Here is a 23,875-nt window from a genome sequence, read left to right as displayed (position 1 = left end):
CAGAGCCTAATCCTTGCCCTTTCTCCTGCGGTGGCCCTACCTCTCGTAACCAGAGCTACTTCCCATGTTAAAGTCTCATCACTGCCTTGTGCTACAGGGCCTGGCAGACCAGTATGGGATCAGATAAAAGTTATATATAAAGGATGACTCCTTTTCCTTTTTGTATCTTGTAATTGAATAAATAGTGAAATTAATTCTGAAGCATCATGGATAAAATTTGCACTCTCAATATGTAATACCACTCTTTCAGCATACTGAGAGTCAGTTACTATGTTGAGAGGTTCTGAAAAAACCATTAATACCAACAGAATAACATACAGTTCTAATTTTTGAACTGAATTAAAGGACTTTGAACCACTTTACTTAAATTTTCTGATTTGTAATCTGCCTTTCCTTGTTTGTTGGCATCTGTATAAAATGTACAAACTCCAGATATGGGTTTTTTTCTGCACAATTCGAGGCAAGATCCAATCAGCTCTCTTTATAAAATCAATTCTATCACTTTTGGGATATTTGCTGTTAATTTCTCCAAAAAAATTACTGCAAGCTTTTTGCCAAGGTTCACTTTCTATCCATAATTTTGCAATGTCCTCCTTAGTTAAAGGTACAACAATTTCTGCTGGGTCTATTCCTGCAAATCAACAAAGTCTCAATTTTTCCTTTCCAAATCAAGTCAGACATTTTTTCCACATAAGTTTTTAATTTTTTATTTGGTAAAAATATCCATTCCAATATAATATCTTCCCTCTGCATTAATATTCCTGTTGGGGAATTCCTAGAAGGTAAAATAACCAAAATGCAATCCAGCTTTGGATCAATGCAATCTACATGGCCTTCATGTACTGTCTTTTCTACCAAGGCCAATTGTTTCTCAGCTTCAGGTGATAAATTCTCTTGGACTATTTAAGTCCTCGTCACCTTCTAAGGTTTTGAACAAATTATTTAGTTCATCATTTTTTACCCCAACAATAGTTCTTAGATGAGAAATGTTTCCAAATAATCTTTGAAAGTCATTAAGATTCTGTAGTCAATCTCTCCTAATTTGCACCTTTTGGGGTGTAATTTTTTGTAGCTCTTTTTTATATTCTAAATAATTAATAAAATCTCCTCTTTGTATCTTTTCAGGAGCAATTTGTAATCCTCAGCAAGGCAAAATTTTCTTTACTTCTTCAAACATTCTTTCTAAAGTATCTGCATTTGAGTCAGCTAGTAAAATATCATCCATATAATGATAAATTATAGATTTAGGAAATTTATTACGTACCACTTCCAATGTCTGTTGTACAAAATATTGGCACAGAGTTGGGCTATTCAACATTCCCTGTGGGAGAACCCTCCATTGCAATCTTTTAACGGGTTGAGAATTATTATAAGTAGGCACTGTGAAAGCAAATCTTTCTCTGTCTTATTCTTGTAAGGGTATTGAAAAGAAACAGTCTTTTAAATCAGTAACTATGAGAGGCCATTCTTTTGGTTACAGAGTAGGCAAAGGAACTCCAAATTGTAGAGAACCCATTGGCTGAATTACTTTGTTAATTGCTCTAAGGTCTATTATACAGGAGAATTCCAAGGGCCGGTTGATTCTTCAATATGCTGAGCATTCAACTGTTCTTCTACCAGCTCTTCTAAAGCCTGGAGTTTCTCTGTTGTTAAAGACCATTGCTGAACCCATACAGGCTTGTCTGTTGACCATTTTAAAGGTAGAGCTGTTTGTGCTTTTGGAAGATTATCAGTTGTTGTGCCCTGTTATTGTATGACTTGAATGGCTGGTGATCACTCATTATAATAATATCTTCTAATATTTCTCTCAGAAACATGTACTAGTTTACGATTTGTTTCTGAAATTGGAGGGATGTTAATCTGAGTATTCCATTGTTGCAACAAGTATCGACCCCACAGATTCATAGCTATGTTAGCCATATATGGTTTGAATTTTTCTTTCCATCCTTCTGGACGTATATATTCGAGCCATCTTGCACTCTGTTTTACTTGAGATAATGTCCCAATTGCTAACAGTTGAAAGTTTACCTCCTGAAGAGGCCATGTTGGATGCCAAAATTCTGGTGCAATTATGTCAATGTCCACACCTGTGTCTAGACCACACAAGAAAACACCCTTTTTTATTGTTAGTTTTGGTCTTTGTTCATTAATAAAAGTTTGCCAAATTTTTTTCTTAATTTTTTTTCCCGAATTTCCTATTCTCTCTGTTTCATCATCTTGACCAATATGATTTATTTCAATAGGCATTTGGTTATTTAGTTGCTTTGAGTAGGGGTTTCCTCTACAACTTCAGAAAAGGTTTGAACTGGATTTACTGTGGGGGCCTGCCTGAGGCTCCTCTCGGAATTTCCCAAAGCCTGAAGCAAAGGATTACCCTGTCTGTCCCTTGTTGATCTACATTTGTTAGTCCAGTGTTTTCCATTGCCACATCTTCTGCATACTCCAGTGGGAGGGGCATTCTGTTGCCAGTGTTCCTTGAAGGAACATTATTTCTAGGAATGACCTGTTTACAGTCCCTTTTCAAATGTCCTTACTTTCCACAGCCAAAACACCTAACATTTCTCCATCCTTTTAAAATTGCTTGTCCTACCCACATATCATCATGGTCATGAGCCTCAACATTAACCGTGTCTCTAATCCAATCTTCCAAAGGTGCAGATCTTGCCTTTAATGGCCTGATTATTCTTTTGCATGATGCATTTGCATTCTCAAAGGCCAAAGATTCAATTAATATCTGACTAGCCTCTGAATTCGGGAACATTCTCTGTACTGCTGAAGTCAATCTTTGTATGAAATCTGTGAAAGATTCTTTTGGGCCCTGTATAACCTTTGTAAGTGACTCAGTTTTTTTTTCCTGGTTCCTCAACTCTGTCCCATGCATTCAAGGCTGCTGTTTGACATAGAATTAGGGTTTGGACATCATATAAACATTGTGTTTGTACTGAAGCATATTGGCCTTCTCCAACAAGCTGATCCTGGCAGACTTGTACTCTTTATCCCTCCATTGTTTTTCTATATTTTTAGTCTTATTCTTGAACCATATTTTCTGCTGGAGATTTTGTCCAGGTTCAAGAACAGCCTGTGCCAGATCCCGCCAGTCCTTGGGTAGAATCCTATTAAAGTTGACCAGGTGTCTAACATTTGCTTTACATATGGGGAGTGCATGCCATAAGATGCTTTTGGCTCCTTAAATCTTCATAAGTCTAACATTTCAATTGGAATCCAAGTATTTTGTTCATTCTCTTCACCAGGTAGCTGCTGTATGGCTACCAGATAAATTAAGGGTGATTGTGTGAAAACAGGCTTTCTTTCTGTAACCTTATGATCCAATTTTGAAACAACTTCACTGTTAATTTCTTTTGTCTGAATTTGAATTTCTCTATACTTCATTTTTACAGGTTTAACAGGTTTTTCTAAGACTGTTATAATGGGACTTAAATTGACTATCTTTTTAAATAGTAAAATGAGGATAAGGAAAGTAATAAACTGACTAATTTGATCAATATTAATCTTCTCATATAGTTGTTCCATTGTCAGAGTGCCTAAAATTTCAAACAAAGCCCAATTTTCAAAACAGGCTTGTACCCAAAATTGATTTTATTGATAATAAATATGAATATTTAATGAATAGAACACTAACTCTCCAGAGTGAAGTTGTGGCTACTCAGACACTATATAAGGAAAGAAGATTATCATTAATTGATAAGATAAGGTCCATGGAATCATGTGTTTTTGAAGAACATAAAAACTTTCATGATTCCACCCTTGCAAGAGAGGAGGTTCACTCCCTAGAACAGACCTTAGGTACTCACCTGCAAGTCTTGGAAGAAACTCTCAGTAAACATGACAAGTGACCTAATAAGCAGAAGGACATGACCATACAGGTTGTAACATCTAAAAATGGCTCTCATACAATGGCTTACCCTGTCTTCATCCATGAAAAGCCAGCAGATGATACACACTCTGGGCCATATGTGACTTATACATTACAGCCAATTTCAACAAGGGACTTAAAAAATATAAAGGAAACAATAGTTACATATGGGATACACTCCACATATATAAGACAGATGTTAAATTTGTGGTCTACCTCACATAGACTCATTCCAGATGACTGGCATCAGTTAATTTCAGCTGTTCTAGAATATAGCCAGCAGTTGCAGAGAAAAGGTGGTTGAGAGAAGAGGCAAGAAATTTAGAACAACAAGGTAAACTCAGAGGTTTTGTGATCTCTCAAGATCAAATACTTGGTGAGGGACAGGAATGTACACTGACAGGAATGTACAAGCCACTTATGGTGAGCATACAATATCCTTATGCCATACAGCAGCTCTAAATGCTTGGAAAAAATTCCAGAACCTGGAAAACCAACTGAGGTATACATAAAGATATTTCAGGGATCACACAAACTCTTCACTGATTTTTTACAAAGGCTGAACACAGCTATAACAAAAGCTGTGTCAGATAAAGATCAGATCAGCTCCTTTGGAAGAATGGATTCAGTATACTAATGGTATTGAGTCTCTTAACTACAGTAATGAGGCTTGGATAAATCTCAGAGGTGAAAGAAGGCCCTGTGGTACCAAATGTTTTAAATGTAGTACACCAGGTCATATAAGTAAAAAATGTACATGGGGTGCTCCTAGAGGTCATACTACTTGTAGAAAAAGCCTAAATAGGAGATCCCAACCTCCTGGATTATGTAGAAAATGTGGCAAAAGCCGACATTGGACCAGTGAGTGCATATCAAAAATAGATATACGAGGCAACCCTTTACTGGCAGGAAATGCCTCAGGGGGCATCTTGCAGACCCCCAAATCAAACGTGGTACAAACATTTCCACCAAATGTGGAATAAATTCTTCTCCATGACAACTGAATAAAGCAATGCCTAATGTAAAAACCGATACTGCAATGGATGATAAAACAGCTCTGATAGATGAATCACAATTTCCAAAGAATACAGTAAAACAAATATTTTGGCAGACTTCCATAAATGAACAAAGACCAAAGCTTAGAATTCAAATTAATGGCCTGGTTCTAGAGGGCATGGTAGACACAGGTGCAGATGTGACTATACTTACACCAAAATCATGGCATCTGAATTGGCCTCTTCAAGAGGTAGATGTCCAACTTTTACAGATTGGAACCCTATCTCAGATAAAGCAGAGTTCGAAATGGGTTGAATGCATAGGGCCAGAAAGACAGAGAGGAAGGCTGAAGCCATATGTAGCAAATGTAGCAGTAAATCTTTGGGGCTGAGATCTGTAACAACAGTGGAATACCCAGAATAAAATTCCTACACTCTCAGAAAAGGAATACAGATCAATGCATGTTTCTAGGAACAATATCATAACATGCTATAAAAAACAGTCACCAATCATTCAGGCTGTACACAAACAGAGCACAACTGCTGTTGAACTCTCAGAAGTACCAACTGCCTTACCTTTAAAATGGCTAACTAATAAACCTGTCTGGGTTCGACAATGGCCCTTGACAAAAGCTACAAGATTTAGAACAGCTGGCTCAAGAGCAGTTAAATGCTCAACAAAATAAGGAATCTACCAGCCCTTGGAATTCTCCTTTATTTGTTATTTTTTTTAAAAAAAAAAGTCTGGTAGTTGGAGAATGCTGACAGATCTGAGAGCTATTAATAAAGTAATTCAGCTGACGGGCTCCCTACAGACTGGCATGCCCTTGCCCACTCTGCTACCCAACGAATGGCCTATAATAGTTATTGACTTAAGGCCTAAAGAGATGGCTCAGTGGTTAAGAGCACTGACTGCTCTTCCAAAAAGTCCTGAGTTCAATTCCCAGCAACTACATGGTAGTTCACAACCATTTTGTAATGAGATCTGGTGCCCTCTTCTGGCCTACAGTGACACATGTAGGAAGAATACTGTATACATAATAAATAAATAAATAAATAAATAAATAAATAAATAAATAAATAAATCTTTTAAAAAAAGAATATTAAGAGGAACCTCGCCTGCTGGGTGGTGTTCGTGCATGCCTCTAATCCAAGTACTCAGGAGGCAGAGCCAGGTGCATCTCTGTGAGTTTGAGGCCAGCCTGGGCTACAGAGTGAGTTCTAGGAAAGGCACAAAGTTACAGAGAGAAACCCTGTCTCAGAAAAAAAAAACTTATTGACTTAAACGACTGTTTCTTTACCATACCCTTACAAGAAAATGAGAGAGAAAAATTTGCCTTCATAGTACCTAATTATAACAATTCCCAGCCAGTCAAGAGATATCAATGGAAGGTTCTCCTACAGGGAATGTTAAACAGCCCTACCTTGTACCAACACTTTGTGCAAAAACCATTGGAGATAATTCATGTAAAGTTTCCACAATCCATAATTTATCACTATATGGATGGTATGCTATTAGCTGATGCAAAGTTAGACATATTAGAAAGCATATTTGAAAAAGCAAAAAAAAGTTTTGCTTCGCTGGGGACTGCAAATTGCTCCTGAAAAAATAAAAAGAGGAAGGCTGGAGAGATGGCTCAGAGGTTAAGAGCACTGGCTGCTCTTCCAGAGGTCCTGAGTTCAATTCCCAGCAACCACATGGTGGCTCAAAACTATCTATAATGAGATCTGGTGCCCTCTTCTGGCCTGCAGACATACATGCAGGCAGAATATTGTATATATAATAAAGTAATAAAGCTTTAAAAAATACAAAGAGAAGATTCTATTAATTACTTAGGATATAAGACAGAGCTACAAAAAATTAGTCCCCAAAAGGTACAACTAAGGAGAGACTGATTGAAGACTCTTAATGATTTTCAAATGTTGTTTGGAAGCATTTCTAACTTACTGGGTATCATGGAAATACCCAAAGATGGACTACAAAATTTGGCTATTACTCTAGAAGGGGACAAAGAATTAAATAGTCCAAGAGAATTATCAGCTGAAGCTGAGAAGGAATTGGCTCTAGTAGAGAAGACAATTTGAGAAGCATATGTGGATCTTTTGGATTCAGAACTTAAATGCATTCTTGTCATAATAACATCCAGACATCCCCCCACAAGGATTTTGATGCAGAGGGAAGATATTATGTTGGAACAGATATTCCTACCATGTAAATCTATTAAGAAATTAAAGACTTATATAGAAAAGATCTCTGATTTGATTGAAAAAGGTAAATTAAGACTTCACCAGTTGACAGGATTGGGCCTCACAGAAATTGTAGTACATTTAACTAATGAGGAAATTTCATCACTATGGAAAGATAATAAATACTGGCAGGGATCCTACAGTAACTTTTTGGGAGATATTAATAACCATTATCCCAAAAGTAAGAGAATAGAATTCATAAAGAAGACTGAATGGGTCCTTCCTCACATTGTACAAAAACCAATTTCTGGAGTCTTCACACTCTATACAGATGCAAATAAATCAGGGAAAGCAGGATACAAATCAGGAGACATAAGTAAAGTGGTACACAGTGGTACAACTCTGTACAAAAGGCAGCACTGTATGCCATTCTTATGGTATTGATGGACTTCACAGAACCCCTCAATATGGTGACTGACTCTCAATATGCTGAGAGAGTTGTTTTACATATTGAAACTGCTGAATTTATTCTTGATAATACAGAATTAACTTTGTTATACATACAATTGCAGGAAATCATCAGAAAAAGGGAACATCATATATATATATATATATATATATATATATATATATATATATATATATATATCCCATACAGGTCTGCCAGGACTTCTAGCACAGGTAATTATGAGATTGATCAGTTTCTAATACGTAATGTGCTAGAAGACTGAGAATTTCATAAGAAACACCATGTAAATTGCAAAGGTTTGAAGAAGGATTTTTCCATCACTTGGCAACAAGCTAAGGATATTGTGGAAAAAAATGTTCTACTTGTTCCTTCTATAATCAAACTCCAATACCTGCAGGGAGCAATCCAAAATGTATACAAAGAAATAAAATTTGGAAGCTGGATGTGTTACATTTTGCAGACTTTGGAAGATTAAAATATGTACACCATACCATTGACACCTATTCAGGATTCAGTGGGTAACTCCTATGAGTTCTGAAAAGGCTGATTCTGTGATTACACACCTATTAGAAGTTATGGCCATCATGGGAATACCTATACAAATTAAGAAAGACAATACCCCAGCATATGTCTCCAATAAAATGAGACAGTTCTTTGCTTAGTACAATATAAAGCATGTTACAGGTATACCACACAATCCTACAGGCCAAGCAGTCATAGAAAGATCCAATCAAACTTTAAAGGATATGCTAAATAAATGGCAACAGGTAACAATGATTCCATGAAATAGATTGCATAGTGCTTTATTAACTTTGAGTTTTCTCAATGCTGATGAGAAAGGAGCAATAGCTGTGGAGAGACATTGGACAACAGACAAAACTCCTGAGCTAAACCATCTGGTTTATTTCAAAGATGTGTTGTCTTCAGAATGGAAACTTGGATATGTTCAAAGTTGGGAAAGGGATTTTGCTTTTGTTTCTGTAGAAGAAGAAAAGCTATGGATACCAACAAAATTAATGAAAATTTGATTCAAACGGGAGAAACCCCTTGATGAGGATAATTAAAAGCTCATCCACCAATGTGACATCTCTACAAGTTGTAAGAAAAATTTAACAATCAAAGGTTGGGGTAGGGTTCTGCTTTTGTCTTTTCAGGATAATGGAAATACCCATCTTCCTTTACAGCAGAAAGGAAAAATCTATTGGTACCAATCTACACAAGGTAAAAATCCCACTGTCTAACATCTATATCCCTATCAATCTAGAAAAGTTGTGGTTCCAATTCAATTATAAACCAAGCTGGCTTTGTAGATAGAATTGGCTCACTCCTTCTCTAAACCCAAGCATATTGCTAAAAGAAAAGGTTGAGAGATTCTTCAGTCTCATACCAGAATAATCCTCTGGTGTGGGTCAGGCAGAAATCATTAAAAAGGAACCATTGTCCTCAAGATTCTAATTCTCTCCATGCTTACTCTTGATTTCTCAGAATCCTTTCTTATATGTCATGTCATCTTTAAATCCAAACTTTCCATTTTGATAAAAAATAAGTTTTTCCAATAGCAATATCTGACATCTCCAGAAGGAAGATGGGGCCCCAACAACAACAAATCTACCCAATCCAGAATGATGCCATGGTAATAATCATCATATTACACTTCTTGCCAGAATTTCAAATAATCTTACTCTGAGACTTGCTGTGGAATCTACAGTCTAACTGAGATTTAACTATCTGAGCTCTCTTACAGTACCCAACAAAGATACCACCACCCCCTAAACAGCAGGAAGCAATTCTAAGAAAACAATACCTTTTCTCCCTAATGTTTCATATTTCTCAGGGTTATGGATAATGGTTATAGGGTTGGGGGTGGAAGAAAATATTAAACTCAGTATTCTCCTTAAGAAAAGAGAAAGTGTCTCAAAAAAGGGGGGAAAGAATAAATGGAATGGATAGGTATAAGATATTATGGTAGATTATTGTATATACTAGTAAACAAATTTAGTAGAATAGCAGCCTTAGATAATTTGCACTGTTATGGATTCTTATATGTTGATACAAATGTAAACTACTTTTATATTCCTGTTTAAGATAATTTGTATATTGATACAAATACAGAACTATATATTATAATGTACATATATTTCTACTCTTATTTGAAATATTTGTATATTAATACAAATGTAAATTTATATCTATCATATTGTATGTATGTTCTACTTCTGTTTAGGATATTCTGTATATTGATATATATATAAGATTGTTGTCATATTGCATATTACACTATACATTCCTGCCTCTGTTATAAATATCTTGTGTACTGTCAAAATTTTGAAGTCATTGTCCTTTACCATACATTTGCTTATAAACTGTTTACCTTGTTTACATGAAGCCTTAGTCCTTAGGTTATTTAGGTAGATAACACTTCTAGATTTATACTCACCTATGCTTGTCATATCTAGTTAGTTATTTAGGTTATCCAGATTTACAGATACATAGGTCAGGTGGACAGGTAGTCTTCAAACACTTCATAGACCTAGAGAATATGACATTTAAATAACTTAGAATTCTGTTGACATGAGACACAATTGCACCTGGCAGCAACAATTTGATACCAAGAGAACGTTGGGCTTCTGAGACATTTCTATTTGGAAGTTTGTCTTCTTGGCACAAAATGGCCTGTTGGGCAAAGTTGAGTCCTTGCCTCAACTGCTGACAATACAAGTGCTGTCCTTCTAGACAAATGGGACACAAGGAAAAGTGAATTCTGAACTCTGCCCAGACAGGGTAAGATGGTCTTTCAGAATTCTGCTTCTGAAAATGGTCTGTCAGATACTCTAGGCCTATAGCCAATTTGAATGCACCAACAATGCTGAGAAACAGGTGACTGTCCAGGCTGCCAGCTGTCTCTGTCTATTCTTGCAAGATTCCCAAAAGTTGCTTGCATCCATCTTCTATTTCTCAGTTAGCATTATATTCCTTCTCAGGTCTTTGATGGGATTGAAGACTAACAGTTATAGTTACTACTTAGTATATATAATATCTTAGATAGAACATATTAAGTATTAGATTTAGGTTCTTTAGGAAAGGACAACTTTTGGAATGATCTTTGTCACATACCATTTACCTATGCTCTAGACCTCTCTGGAATTTAGTATGTGTTTCTTGCATGATATTGTTCACGTTGGTTGTAGTTCCATCTTATCTAGGTCATCATCCCTCATTAATCCTGGACAATATTTGATAACCATTCCCTTGTATATAGTCTTGTATTAGGTTAAAACCTTCTTATTTAGACAAAAGGGGAAGATGTAGTAGGTAGCCATTCCAGCTTTGATCTGGAAATTCCAACCCCCATTGAGGGTTTGGTAATGGTAACGCCTACAAGGCAGGGCCAAGAGAGGACCCTGAAGACCCGAGATCCAGATGTGCCAGCTCTCTTGGTTTCTGGACTCTGGACGCTGGAAGTAGACCGAGCAGAGTTCTTCAGAGAATACTGCTGGACAGTGCTACACCTTTCCCAAACCCTATTACCTATTCTTCTACTTGTAAGTTACCCCACAAAATAAACCTCCCTTTTAACTATGTGAAGTGGCCTTAATAATTTCATCAATACCGAGATACCATCTTACACATGTCAGAATGGCTAAACTCAAAAACACTGAAGACAGCTTATGTTGGAGAGGATGTAGAGCAAGGGAAACACTCCTGCACTGTTGGTGGGAAGACAAACTTGTATAGCCACTTTGGAAATCAGTATGGCGGCTTCTCAGAAAACTGGGAATCAATCTTCCTCAAGACCCAGCTATACCACTCTTGGGCATATACCCAAGAAATGGTCAATCATACCAGAAAGACACATGCTAAACTATATTTATAGCAGGATTATTCATAATATCCCAAAGCTGGAAACAACGTAGATGCCCTTCAACTGAAGAATGGATTAAAAAAATGTGGTACATATACACAATGGAGTACTACTTAGCAGAGAAAAATAATGGCATCATGAAATGTACAGACAAATGGATAGAACTAGAAAATATCATCCCGAGTGAGGTAACACAGACTCAGAAGGACAAACATGGGATGTACTCACTCATAAGTGGATATTAGTTGTATAAAACAAAGTATAACCAGACTGGAATCCACAGCTCCAAGGAGGCTAACTAGCAGGGAGAACACTAGGAAGGACACATGGATGGCCCAGCAAAGATGAAATGGATGAGGTCTACATAGCAATCTGGAGGGTAATGGCAGGGAAGGAATGATTGATGAGAACATAAGGAAATGGGAGGCTTGGACTGAAACAGGGACAGAGTGGGAGAGCAAGGAAAGAGATACCATGATAAATGAAGACATCATGGGAATGGGGACAAACAGAGTGTTAGGGAAGTTCCCAAGAATCCACAAGGATGACCCCACCTTAGACTACTGGCAATAGTGGAGACAGTGCCTGAACTGTCCTACTCTGGTGATCAGATGGCTGAATACTCTGTCATTATAGAGCCTTTATCCAGTGACTGATGGAAACAGATACAGAGATCCATGGCTGGGTGCCAGGCCAAGCTCCAGGAATCCAGTTGATGAGAGAGAGGAGGGATTCTATAAGCAAGAAATATTGAGACCATGATTGGAAAAAGTACAGAGAGGTCCAGCCAAACTAGTGGACATGCATGAACTATGGACCAATAACTGAGGAGTCCCCATGAGCCTTCATTCAGTGACTGAAGCAGATACAGAGATCCATGGCTGTGCACCAGGTTGAGCTCCAGGAGTTCAATTGATAAGAGAGAGGAGGGATTCTATGAGCAAGGGACAATGAGATCATGATGGAAAAATGTACAGAGATGGCCAGCCAAACTAGTAAAAATGCATGAACTGTGGACCAATAGCTGTGGAGCTCCCATGCTACTGGACTAGGCCTTCTGGATGAGTAAGACAGTTCTTTAGCTTAAACTGTCTGTGGGGCCCCCAGGTGGTGGGATCAGGATCCATCCCTGGTGCATGAGCTGGCTTTTTGTAGCTCAGTGCCTATGTTGTGATACCTTTTGGAGCCTTGGTGAAGGAAGGAGGAGCTTAGACCTGCCTCAACTGAATGTATCAGGCTCTGCTGACTCCCCATGGGAAACCTTGTCTTGGAGGAGGTGGGAAGCTGAAATGAGTTGAGGGAGAAAGCTGCAGGTGGGAAGAGAGTGGAGGCGGGATCTTTGGTTGGTATGTAAAATGAATAAAAATTTCTTAATAATAAAAAAAATCCAACAAAAAATGCTTAACTGTGTTTGTGTTTTTACCTGTGACATGTTGTCTACGTTGCAATGAGAGGACAAGTTAAAAATGTCTATTATCTACTTCTCCTATGGGAGTTTTAGAGATGAAATCTATAGTGTTGTTTGGCTGCAAGTAAATTCAATGGCACTTATTTGTGTTTAAATATTATTCATGTATGTGCTGATGTGGGAGTGTGCATATACCACACTCCAAGTGAAGAAATGAAAAAAAAATTCTAGGAGTATTCTGGGTTTCTTCAAGATTGAATTCAGGTCATCAGGCTAAGCAGCAACTCAGTTTACCAACTGAAAAAATGAACCTCTGGCATTCATTTGTATTTCTGAAAAAGTGTTATAAAAATGTTTAGTCCTCAGAATAAACTAACACATTCCAAAAGAAGATGAAAGCAGTATATTGTTTTCATTTGCAAATAATATTTATTATGCAAACTGTCCTGTTTTCTGCTCTTCTTGGATAAAAGTATGTTTATCATCTGAAAAGAAGACAATATTTTAGTTATATAATGTTTCAACTAATCTTATTTGAGAATCAATGTTATGTCTCAGTGGGAAAAGTCTGTGTTATGTAAGACTGGCAATCTCTTCTTGATCTTCATATGAATAAGGAAAAAAAGGAGATCCTGCAAAGTTGTCTTCAGGCTACACTTATGTGTCATGGATCAAAAAAACATAATCATATCACACACACACACACACACACACACACACACACACACACACACACGTAAATGCATACACAGAGAACAGAACTTCTTTTTAAACAAATCTCATTGACATTACGTTATCTGGCATCTCTGGATAATTACCTTAGAACGCAGTACTGTGGTGGTAATCTAATTATACTGAAATGTGATTTTGATTGTATGTTAATAAATAAAGTTGCCCGGGGGTCAGAGCTATTAGAGCCATAGCAAGAGTGTGGCGGTGGTGGCACACGCCTTTAATCCCAGAAAGCCAGCCTTTAATCCCAGGGAGTGGTGGTAGAAAGCAAAAAGATATATAAGGCGTGAGGACCAGAAACTAGAAGCATTTGGCTGGTTAAGCTTTCAGGCTTTGGAGCAACACAGTTCAGCTGAGAGCTATTGGGATGAGGACACAGAAGCTTCCAGTCTGAGGAAACAGGACCAGCTGAGGAACTGGTGAGGTGAGATAGCTGTGGCTTGTTCTGTCTCTTTAAATAGACTAACAGACAGGAAATAGAGCCCTGATTCGGGAAGCTGGGACACCGCAGGCGGAAGGGTGAGATTTCAGCTCTGAGCTCTGACCTCTCGGCTTTCTCTTTTGCATTGTTTCTGTGTTTCTTATTTAATAAGACGGTTGGTTACATCTATACAGTACTTCAAGATGAAGTGTCAAATGGATAACTAATGGGGATATGAACACACATAGAACTTAAAATTACATATATATATATATATATATATATATATATATATATATATCCATAGCACATCAAGCTATGTTGTGAAATATACAGTTGATTGCTGATAATGCTACATAATTATATTTCTACCAGATATATGAAAATGCAGCTTTGAAAACATAGGCATTTAACTTTTTTAATATTTTCTTCTATTAATCATTTTAACATTAATATTATTAAAATATGCTAGTAAAATAGTATATGTCAGAGATACATTACCTATACTTGGACTTGTACTCAGGAGGAAGACACTTAAGGATCATGAGTTCAAATGTAATGATTAATTACTGACATTGAAGCCAGGCTGGAAAATAAACATCTCAAAGGAATTTGTAAAAATATGAAAAAACAGAACCAGGAAAAACAACTTACCACCCTTTCACAGATACCCTTCCTTGAAAAGTATGATCACACACTGCCTGATATTTAAATAAACAATGGATCACATAGATGATGGGCATCCCTTTCTATACATTGTAGCAGAAAAATACCTATTACTAAGTGAAAGCACAACAGAAGATGAACAGAAGTTAAAAAAAGAATATAAGAACCACAAAATGAATTTGCCACACATATAGAACACTTTAGTATCTAACTCAAATGTTTCAAAATAGAAACTACAATGCAGTGATCTCCACCATGTCTTACATGGTAAATAAATTACTTCCTTCAAGACTATGATGAAAAGGAGATGAAACAAGATTTCTTTCTTGAAACTGAAGACAACTATGATGTCTAAAGTCTTTACCAAATCATTTACCTGAATAGAGTATTTCTCTTGTATGAATTATTTCCTATTTTCTGACATCAAGATGATATATGAAGGCTTTAAAATACTTAGAGTAAGAGACATAGCCAAGAAGTTAAGAGAAGTTCATCCCCAGGATGAAGGTCAGGTTTTTGAAAACTTCCAGTAATTTCTGCTAAAATGAGATCCAATAGTCTAAAGAGGCTAAACTTCTTGGAAACCAGCGTGCACATACCCATAAAAAGACACACTGACATCACATAATTAAAACTAAAACAAATATTTAAACAATCAGATTTTCACTCAAGAATGTTTTTCTCTTAAAGCATTTATTTCTGTAACTCTGGTGTTGAAGCATCAAGGTTTACTTAGTTTTTCTTCATCATAAACTAGTTCATGTAACAGAAAGTAGGCATATGGGCTTACAGTAAGAAAAATCATTCTTTCTCAGTTGGCGGTAACATTTGGTGTGGAATCCCATTTTTAGGTTTCCTAGTGGCTTTACCCAGCAGGTCTGTATACAGAAAATGATTGGACCAAGGGCCTGAGTGCAGGTGTCTGAGATGGTCTGCACTGGGTTGTGCTGGGGGGAGGTCTTTTGCTCAACCCCTTGGCATTTCTATAAATACTCTAGAACAGAGACAGTCAGCGCTCCTTGGAATAGGTTCCAGGCCCTCTCGAGGTTATCCTGTATTTTCTATCTGTTTCTCCCCACTTGAAATCCTTCTATCTAATATTTTCTGCTGCTCCTACTCAAAAGCACTCTGGGGAAATGCAGGGGTGGTGGGTAGCCCTCACACAATGGCACCATGAACAGGGACTGAAGACAAAGGAAAATTAATAATAGTAGTAATAGATAGATGAAAGTTAGATAAATAGATAGATAGATAGATAGATAGATAGATAGATAGATAGATAGATAGATAGATAGATGGGGGGGTGAGAGTTCTTGGTGAAAGTCAGGAGTTAGGTCCTGCCAGTTGAATAGTGACAGTCTAGTGTTGAAGTAAAAGAGAAAAATTAAATAGGGCAAGGGGTTTTATCCTCAAGAGAAAAGAGAAACAGACTGGAATAATGTATGCTGCTGCTGCACAAAATCTCCTTTATCAATATTTCTATTTTTTTATGTCTTTCTCAATTTCTATCTATAAAAGGAGGGTAGAGTATACTAATATAGTGCAGGAAAAACTTAGAAGTGTAAAGTAGTATGGAAAAAAATTGCTTAGGATAAGTTAGGCAACTAGACAGAGAAACTAAGTCTTCAATCTTCTAACTTTGGGGGCCATGAATGCAAACTGGGGAAAAATTATCTTTGAGCTTTACCAGCAGAGAAAAGCTGTTCTTTGAGTTGATCAGGCAGAAAAAAGAATCCTACAGAAGCTTTTGGCCTGGGGACAGCTAAAATACTAAGTCCAAGTAGCAGGAGAAAGTAATTCTCCCTGAAGCAAAATACAGGGGAATAAGCAACAGTTAGAAGTTTTGAGAATGAACTTGATGGTCTTTCTATCTCTTGGGAAAAATCTTCATAAAATCTCTCTTAAAAGCCTTAATCTTTCTTTCTGAAACTAAAAGCTCTCTTAATCTCTCTCTAAAAAGCCTTTCAGAACTTTCTGAGTTTTCTTTCAGTAAAGGACAAAAAAATAAAATCACCTGGAGATATTAGTAATTCACCTGTGATTAGCTCTAAGAAAAAACAAAGACCTCTTGAGAAAAATGGGGCATGAAAATACTAAGCAAATATTCAAAGAATCACTTGTGGAAAGACTGAAAAATAAAGGGGTTAAGGTGGAACTACAAGTACAGAGGTTCTTAAAGTTTGTAGAGGAATTGTGGCCTTGGCTTTCTGATTGTGGGAAACTGGAGATTCCTGGGAGTGAATTGGAGTTGAAATGCAAAAATATTATGGAGAACATGGGCCAAAAAAGATTCCCATGAAAGCCTTTGGCCTGTGGGCATTAATTTGGGATAATTTAGATCCAAAAAATTTAGATCTAAAAAAATAGGAGGAATCTTTTCCTAAGGCTCTGAGGCAGAGACAAAACCCTCTGCTCTGCCAGCAGAACCAAAAAACCCTTGTCAACACCATGTAAACAAGGTCTTGTTTCTCTTGGCCATAAAGCTAAATTTAAGGAACAGAAGACTTGGGAGAAGACAAAGGAGGAACTGAAAAGCTTGAAAAGCCTAGTAATAACTTCTCTCACTCAAAAAAATAGAAACTCTTCAAGTCTCTCCACTTCCCTCTGTAGGGGTGCAATTAGACTCACCTGGGGAGGCATCTTTTAGAATGGAAAAGCAACCTGTAATTCACATAGTGCAGAGATCCTCTGAAGCAATTCGAACCCTCTCTGTCAACACTACATCTCCTCTTCAAGCTAGCCTTCAGGAAGTTGCTAGTAAGGGGGAAGAAATTCAAGGCATTCAAATGTTCCCTGTCTTGGAAGAGCAGGATAGCCAGGGTAATATTATAAGAAGGCATGTTCCAATTCCTTTCAAATAGTTTAAGTAGTTAAAAAAAAGCATGTAGACAATATGGCCCAACTGTTCTTTTCACAACAGCATTGTTAGAAAGCCTTGCTTTAGAAGTTTTGTCCCCAGGTAATTGAAAACAAATGGCTCAAGCATTTCTATCCAGCAGTGACTATCTGCTGTGGAAAAGTGAGTTTGCAGAATAGTGGCAGGCTATAGCTGAAATAAATTGGCCATCACCTTTGATATGCTTGCTGGGGAAGGCCCATATCGAGAGATGGGTCAACGGTTAAATTTTGATTTAGTGATGTATGCTCAGGTTAATCCTGCTGCCAAAAGAGCTTGGAATACACACCCATCATCAGGAAGACAACCTGAGGGCATGATGAGTTATTTCAAGATTTTGTTTCCAGATTAATGCAAATGGCAAGCAGGTTAATTACCAGTTAATCAGAAGCTGGGCTTTTACTTATAAAACAAGTTTCATATGAACACACCAATGTTCCATGCCAGCCCAAAATATGTATGCCCTCTTAGAAAGAAGGGAAACATTTCTGACTATATCCAACTTTGTTCTGTAATAGGGCTATCCTACAAACAGGGGGTAGTCATAGATGTAGCATTACAAGGAGAAATGTTTAGAGAAGTTCTGTACCAGCAAAGACATACTAATTCCAGACAAGGGAAAGATACTGGACCTCCTGGAAGTTGTTTAGGGTGTGGACAGATAGGACATTATATTAGAAGGTGCCCTGGCAAGAGTAGGGGCTTGGGATCAAATAGAGAGCCTGGGTTATGCCCAAGATGTAGAAGAGAGAAACATTAGACTAGTGAATGTATGTCAAGGGTAAATACCCAGAAGAGTCCATTTCAGGGAAAAGGACAGAGGGGCCCACCCCAGGCCCCAACAAGATAGACCTTGGGGTAATTCAGCAGTCAATCCTCTGGAAAAGAAATATATTCAAGACCTCTATAGAACAACACCAGGTAGTACTGGATTAGATCTCAGTTCTTCCATCTATACAGTTCTGACCCCTGAAATGGGAATGCAAGCCCTCCCTACAGGTGTTTATGGACCTTTGCCACAGGGCTCTGTGGGATTATTGTTGGGTAGAAGTTGTACTACCATGCAAGGAATTCTAGTTGCCCCTGGAGTGATTGATGCTGATTATATGGGAGGAATAAAGGTGATGACTCACTCACCCACAAGAATTTCAGTAATAAAGATCGGTCAGGGACTTGCATAGTTAATCTTACTTCCTCCAATACAAACAAAAAAATCCAATTAAAAGAGATAAGAGAGGAGAGGCTGGATTTGGTTTGTCAGATGCCTATTGGCTACAAGCCATAAAACCACAATGTGCAGAACTTATGTTAGTCACAAATGGTAAAAGTTTCTCAGGTCTTTTAGATATAGGCAAAGACTTCTCTGTTATATCTGCTGGTCAATGACCTGCTCTGTTACAAAAAATGGAGATTATTACACAGCTCCAAGGGATTGGCCAAACTCAGTGTCCTGAGAAGAGCAGTAATGAGCTCTCCTGGAGAGATGAAGAGAGTCATGAAGGGATTTTTCTGCCATACATTGTCCCTCAATCACCTGTAAATTTGTGGGGTTGAAATGCTTGGAGCCATATAGGAGTATATTTATATCGTACTGATACAACTATGAACAAAGAGTTCCTGACCAAAAGTTAGCAGAAATGTCAATTTTAATCCCTAAAGAAAAAATGAATAAGGAAGGTATGGAGCATTTTTAAGAAGGTAATTGAGCAGCCTGTACTCCATGCAGATCCTATAACTTGGAAATCTAATCAGCCTGTGTGGATAGATCATTCGCCTCTAACAGAAGAAAAAATACAGGCTGTCCAGGAGTTAGTACAGAAACAGCTGGATGGTGGTTGTATTGAACCTTCTAATTCTCTCTGGAATTCTTCTATTTTCCTGATCAAAAAAAGAAGTTAGGGAAATGGAGATTATTACAGGATTTGAGGAAAATTAATGAGACCATACAACCAATGGGAGCTTTGCAGCCTGAATTGCCTATCCCTACTGCCATACCAAAAAATATGGATAAAACTATTTTGGATTTAAAGGATTGTTTTTATACCATTCCTTTAGTTCTCCAGGACTGTCAAAGATTTGCATTTAGTGTTCCCTCAGTCAACTTTAAAGAACCCATGAAAAGATTCCATTGGAACGTTTTTGCCCCTGGGAATGGTTAATAGCCCAACAAAGTGTCAGAAATTTGTAGCTCAAGCTATCCAAAAAGTTAGAGAGCAAGTTCAGCTGGCTTATATTATTCGTTACACAGATGATATTTTGCTTGGGCATAAAGACAAGGAAATTTTGCTTGATGCCTTAGGACAGCTTCAGCACTGTCTTACTCATGCAGGGTTAATTATCACTCCAGAGAAAGTGCAAAGACAGTCACCTTTTCCATATCTACAACATGTATTATACCCTAAGGAAATAAAGCTTCAAAAATTGGAAACAAGAAAGGATGAGTTAAAAACTTTAAATGATTTTCAGAAATTATTGGGGGATATTCAATGGTTACACCCTTATTTAAAACTATTTGCTGGTGATTTGAAACCTTTAAGGGGTGTTTTAAAATGAGATATTCATCCTAATTCACCCAGAGAGTTAATTGAAGCAGGTAGGCAAGCTCTCTTGCAAGTTGAAAAGGCTATTCAAAACCAACAAGTACATTACATTAATTATGCCCTACCTCAGTATAAATATATTTTACCCACTAGACATGCTCCTACAGAAGCATTATGGAAAAACAATCCTCTCTTATGGTTACATCTTCCTGTTTCGCCAATCAAAGCATTGAATCTCTACTACGATTCTGTAGCTTGTTTGGCACAAAAAAGCAAAATTGAATTTAGACATTATTTTGGTAAAGAACCTATGGTAATTAGTGTTCTTTTACAAAGCAGCAAGTTGATTGGCCTTTTCAAAATAGTGATTCTTGGACAATTGCTTTTTCTGTTTTCATGCCAAATTGATAATCAGTTCCCATCTGATCCATTGTTGCAATTTATTCAAATGCATTCCTTTGTATTTCCTAAAATCACTATGAAAGACCCCATAGAAGATGCTATGCTAGGTTTTACTGATGGATCTTCTAATGGAAAGGCTGCTTATGTTATGAATGGAAAAAGTTATGTAGTACAAAAAACTCCAGATTCTGCACAGATAGTGGAATTAAAGGCAGTGAACATGACTTTTCAGGTTCTTGTAGACAGGTCATTTAACCTATATATAGGCAGTCAATATATTTATAGAGCTCTTCAAATCATAGGAATTATTCCCTATATTGGGACTAACAACAATCAAGTTAAAATGTTATTTCAACAAATTCAAGATGCTTTTCATAAAAGAAAGCTGCCATGCTTTGTGGGACATATTAGCACTCACTCCAGTCTTCTTGGTCCTTTAGCTGAGAGTAATGCAGTGGCTGATAAGTTAACAAGGATAGTAGAATTATCCCAAGTGAAATTGACTCAACAGTCACATACTCTTCATCATCAAAATAGCAAAACCCTATGAAAACAACTTGATCTTACCAAGGTAGCAGCTTGAAAAATAGTTAAATAATGGGTATGCCCAAAATATTTTCTTGTCCCTCACTTAGGGGTAAACCATCGAGGTCTTCTTCCTAATCATCTATGGCAAATGGATGTCACTCATATTGCAGAATTTGGCAAATTGAAATATGTATGTGACCATTGACACTTATTTAGGATTTTTAATGACTAGTGCACAATCTGGGGAAGCTACAAAGCATGTAATTACACACTGTTTGAAGTGCTTTTTGTATATGGGTATAACAAAAATTATTACGGCTGATAATGGCTCTGGATATAGTAGTAAAGCATTTCAACACTTTTGTACCCAATGGAAAATTGAACATAAAACAGGTATTCCTTATAATCCTCAAGGACAAGGTATTGTAGAAAGGGCTCATAGCAGTCTTAAAATACAGCTTCAAAAACTAAAAATAAAAAAGGAAGAAATTTACCCTCAATCACCACATAATGCATTAAATCGTGCTCTTTTCATTCTGAATTTTTTGAATATGGGTGTCTGTGAGCAGTCTGCCATGGATAGATTTTGGCACAGTGGTACCCAAGTGACCTTTGCTCAAGTGAAATGGAAGGATCCCTGCTCAGGATTATGGAAGGGACCTGATCCAGTGATAATATAAGGTCGAGGACATGTTTGTGTTTTTTCACAAGAGGAGAATGAAGCTTGGTGATTAATGGAGCATTTGGTAAGGAGCACAGAACTAAGGAAGGTCAGCTCCAATGACATTCCCATAGAGCAACTAGAATGAAAGTGACTGAATTAGTGTTTCAGAGGTTTTGTCACTGGTTAATGCAAAATGTAAGGAAATGGAGTTTGGAGCTATGCCACTTTTTGGCTTTATGGCTCCTTTGGCGAAATACTTTATATCGCCTAATAACTGTGTAAGATTTTTGCTAAGAGATTACAGCTGTTCAATATGGTCATTTCACCCTCAGCCTGAAGCAAAGCTTTTCAGTAGCGCAAACCAAAAGTACTGCTGTAACAGAAACATTTGTCTAAATTGAAGCACTTAGGGGAGCTATTATGAAGTGGGGTGAAGGGACAGCCTCTAGTTAAAAACCATTTACACTGAGAGCGCATCTCTGCTGGTTCCAGAATGGCTAAAAGAACTCAGCAACTTTGGGGTGTGGCTTCATCCAAGAATGTTACAGTCCCTTAGCAACAAGTATTACAACTCCATATCAACAACACTCACTAAATCCTAGTGTTGTATATCAAAGCTGACTATAAACTCTGAACTTTAGAAATGATTTGTGTACTTCCTGTTGTGTTAAGAGAGTCTTTCTCATAGTTCTATAGTATAAGTTTGGTAGAAATCTTTTAGGTGTTTGATAAGTTAGATATATGCTAATAGAAGTATAGAATGTCTTTAAGACATGTAGTAATAAGTAATAAAAAGTAAAGACATGTAGTATATTTGCTACAGTAGTCCTATAATAAGGTTGTATAAAGTAAAGATGCTAGTTGCAAATGTAAGTTTAAATAAGAATGTAAGGAGTAAATATATAAGTATATTTGCTAAGGAGTTTCTTTAAGAATATTAGCTTGTAAGAAGCATAAATGAGTATATGTTGATATGTTATATGTGAGTTTGTAAAAAAGTGTAAATTTTGAGTGTGAGTGTATGCTTAATGTATATAGAGAAAAGGTGTAAATGTTTGAATGTGAGTCTATGCTTAATATATCAAACTGGCAGTCTGAGCATTTTCAAAAGCTCCAGAAGCTGCTAAGATGCTAAGAATTGCAGAAAACAGAACCTGTATGACAGTCACAGACAGGCATCTGCAACTGAGACCCATTGGAAAATCAATGCAGCAAAGAAAACCCTGAGCTAGCGGCAAAAATGGCACAGTTTAAAATGTTACTGTAACTAAAGATGTCTTTGGCTTGAGAATGAAAGCTGCAGAGATGCTTGTTTGAACTAAAATTGTTAGCTGCAAAAAGTTTTTGGTTGTAAAACATTTCTTCATATATGGAAGGCTGGTACCATAATTTATTATTTAAATTTCGGTACTTAAGAAATAAACAGCCGGGCGGTGGTGGCGCACACCTTTAATCCCAGCACTCGGGAGGCAGAGGCAGGCGGATCTCTGTGAGTTCGAGGCCAGCTTGGGCTACCAAGTGAGTTCCAGGAAAGGCGCAAAGCTACACAGAGAAACCCTGTCTCGAAAAACAAAAAAAAAAACAAAAACAAAAAAAAAACAACAAAAAAAAAAGAAATAAACAAAAGTGATTTCCTTGCAATGGGATGACCTAGGAACTGTTTTCTGGAATGATTTGTGTTAAAAAAAAAAAAGTGAACTGTTTAAATGAAGAAATTTATTGTTTCCACCTAGGCTTGAGATGCAGTTTTTCATATGCATATATGCTTTATTAACTGTGGTGGTTAATGAAATGTTATGTGTTAAAAATGGAACTTTTAATGGAACAGTTCATGTAAAAATGGAATTACTAATGAAACTGGTGTTTTGTTTAAAGGGAAAAGTTTGGATTTTCTTCCAACTAGGTTCAAGAATTTGTTTAAAAAATTATAAAGAAAAGAGGGAGTAATCAGTGAATTAAGGTTGAGTGTATTGATAGTAATCCACTCTGGTTTGAAGTTAATGAAATATTTAAGTTTGATGTGAACACATCAGAAGTTTTTCCTATGTTCTCTTAGAAAGAAATGCAAATAGTTCTGTTAAAAGTTTGATTTGAGATGGAAGATTGACAGAATTGTAACTATGTATAGTGAAATTTGTTAACCTGTTGATGTTAATGATAAAACTAAGGGAATCTTTAAGTTTACAAATACATTAAGAGTTTTTGCTTTAGAAAAGGCTGGATGCAGCTAA

Source organism: Peromyscus maniculatus, chromosome 6 (assembly GCF_049852395.1).
Source record: "Peromyscus maniculatus bairdii isolate BWxNUB_F1_BW_parent chromosome 6, HU_Pman_BW_mat_3.1, whole genome shotgun sequence".
In the NCBI taxonomy this organism is placed as follows: Eukaryota; Metazoa; Chordata; class Mammalia; order Rodentia; family Cricetidae; genus Peromyscus; species Peromyscus maniculatus.
Note: the sequence above shows the minus strand (reverse complement) of the source record.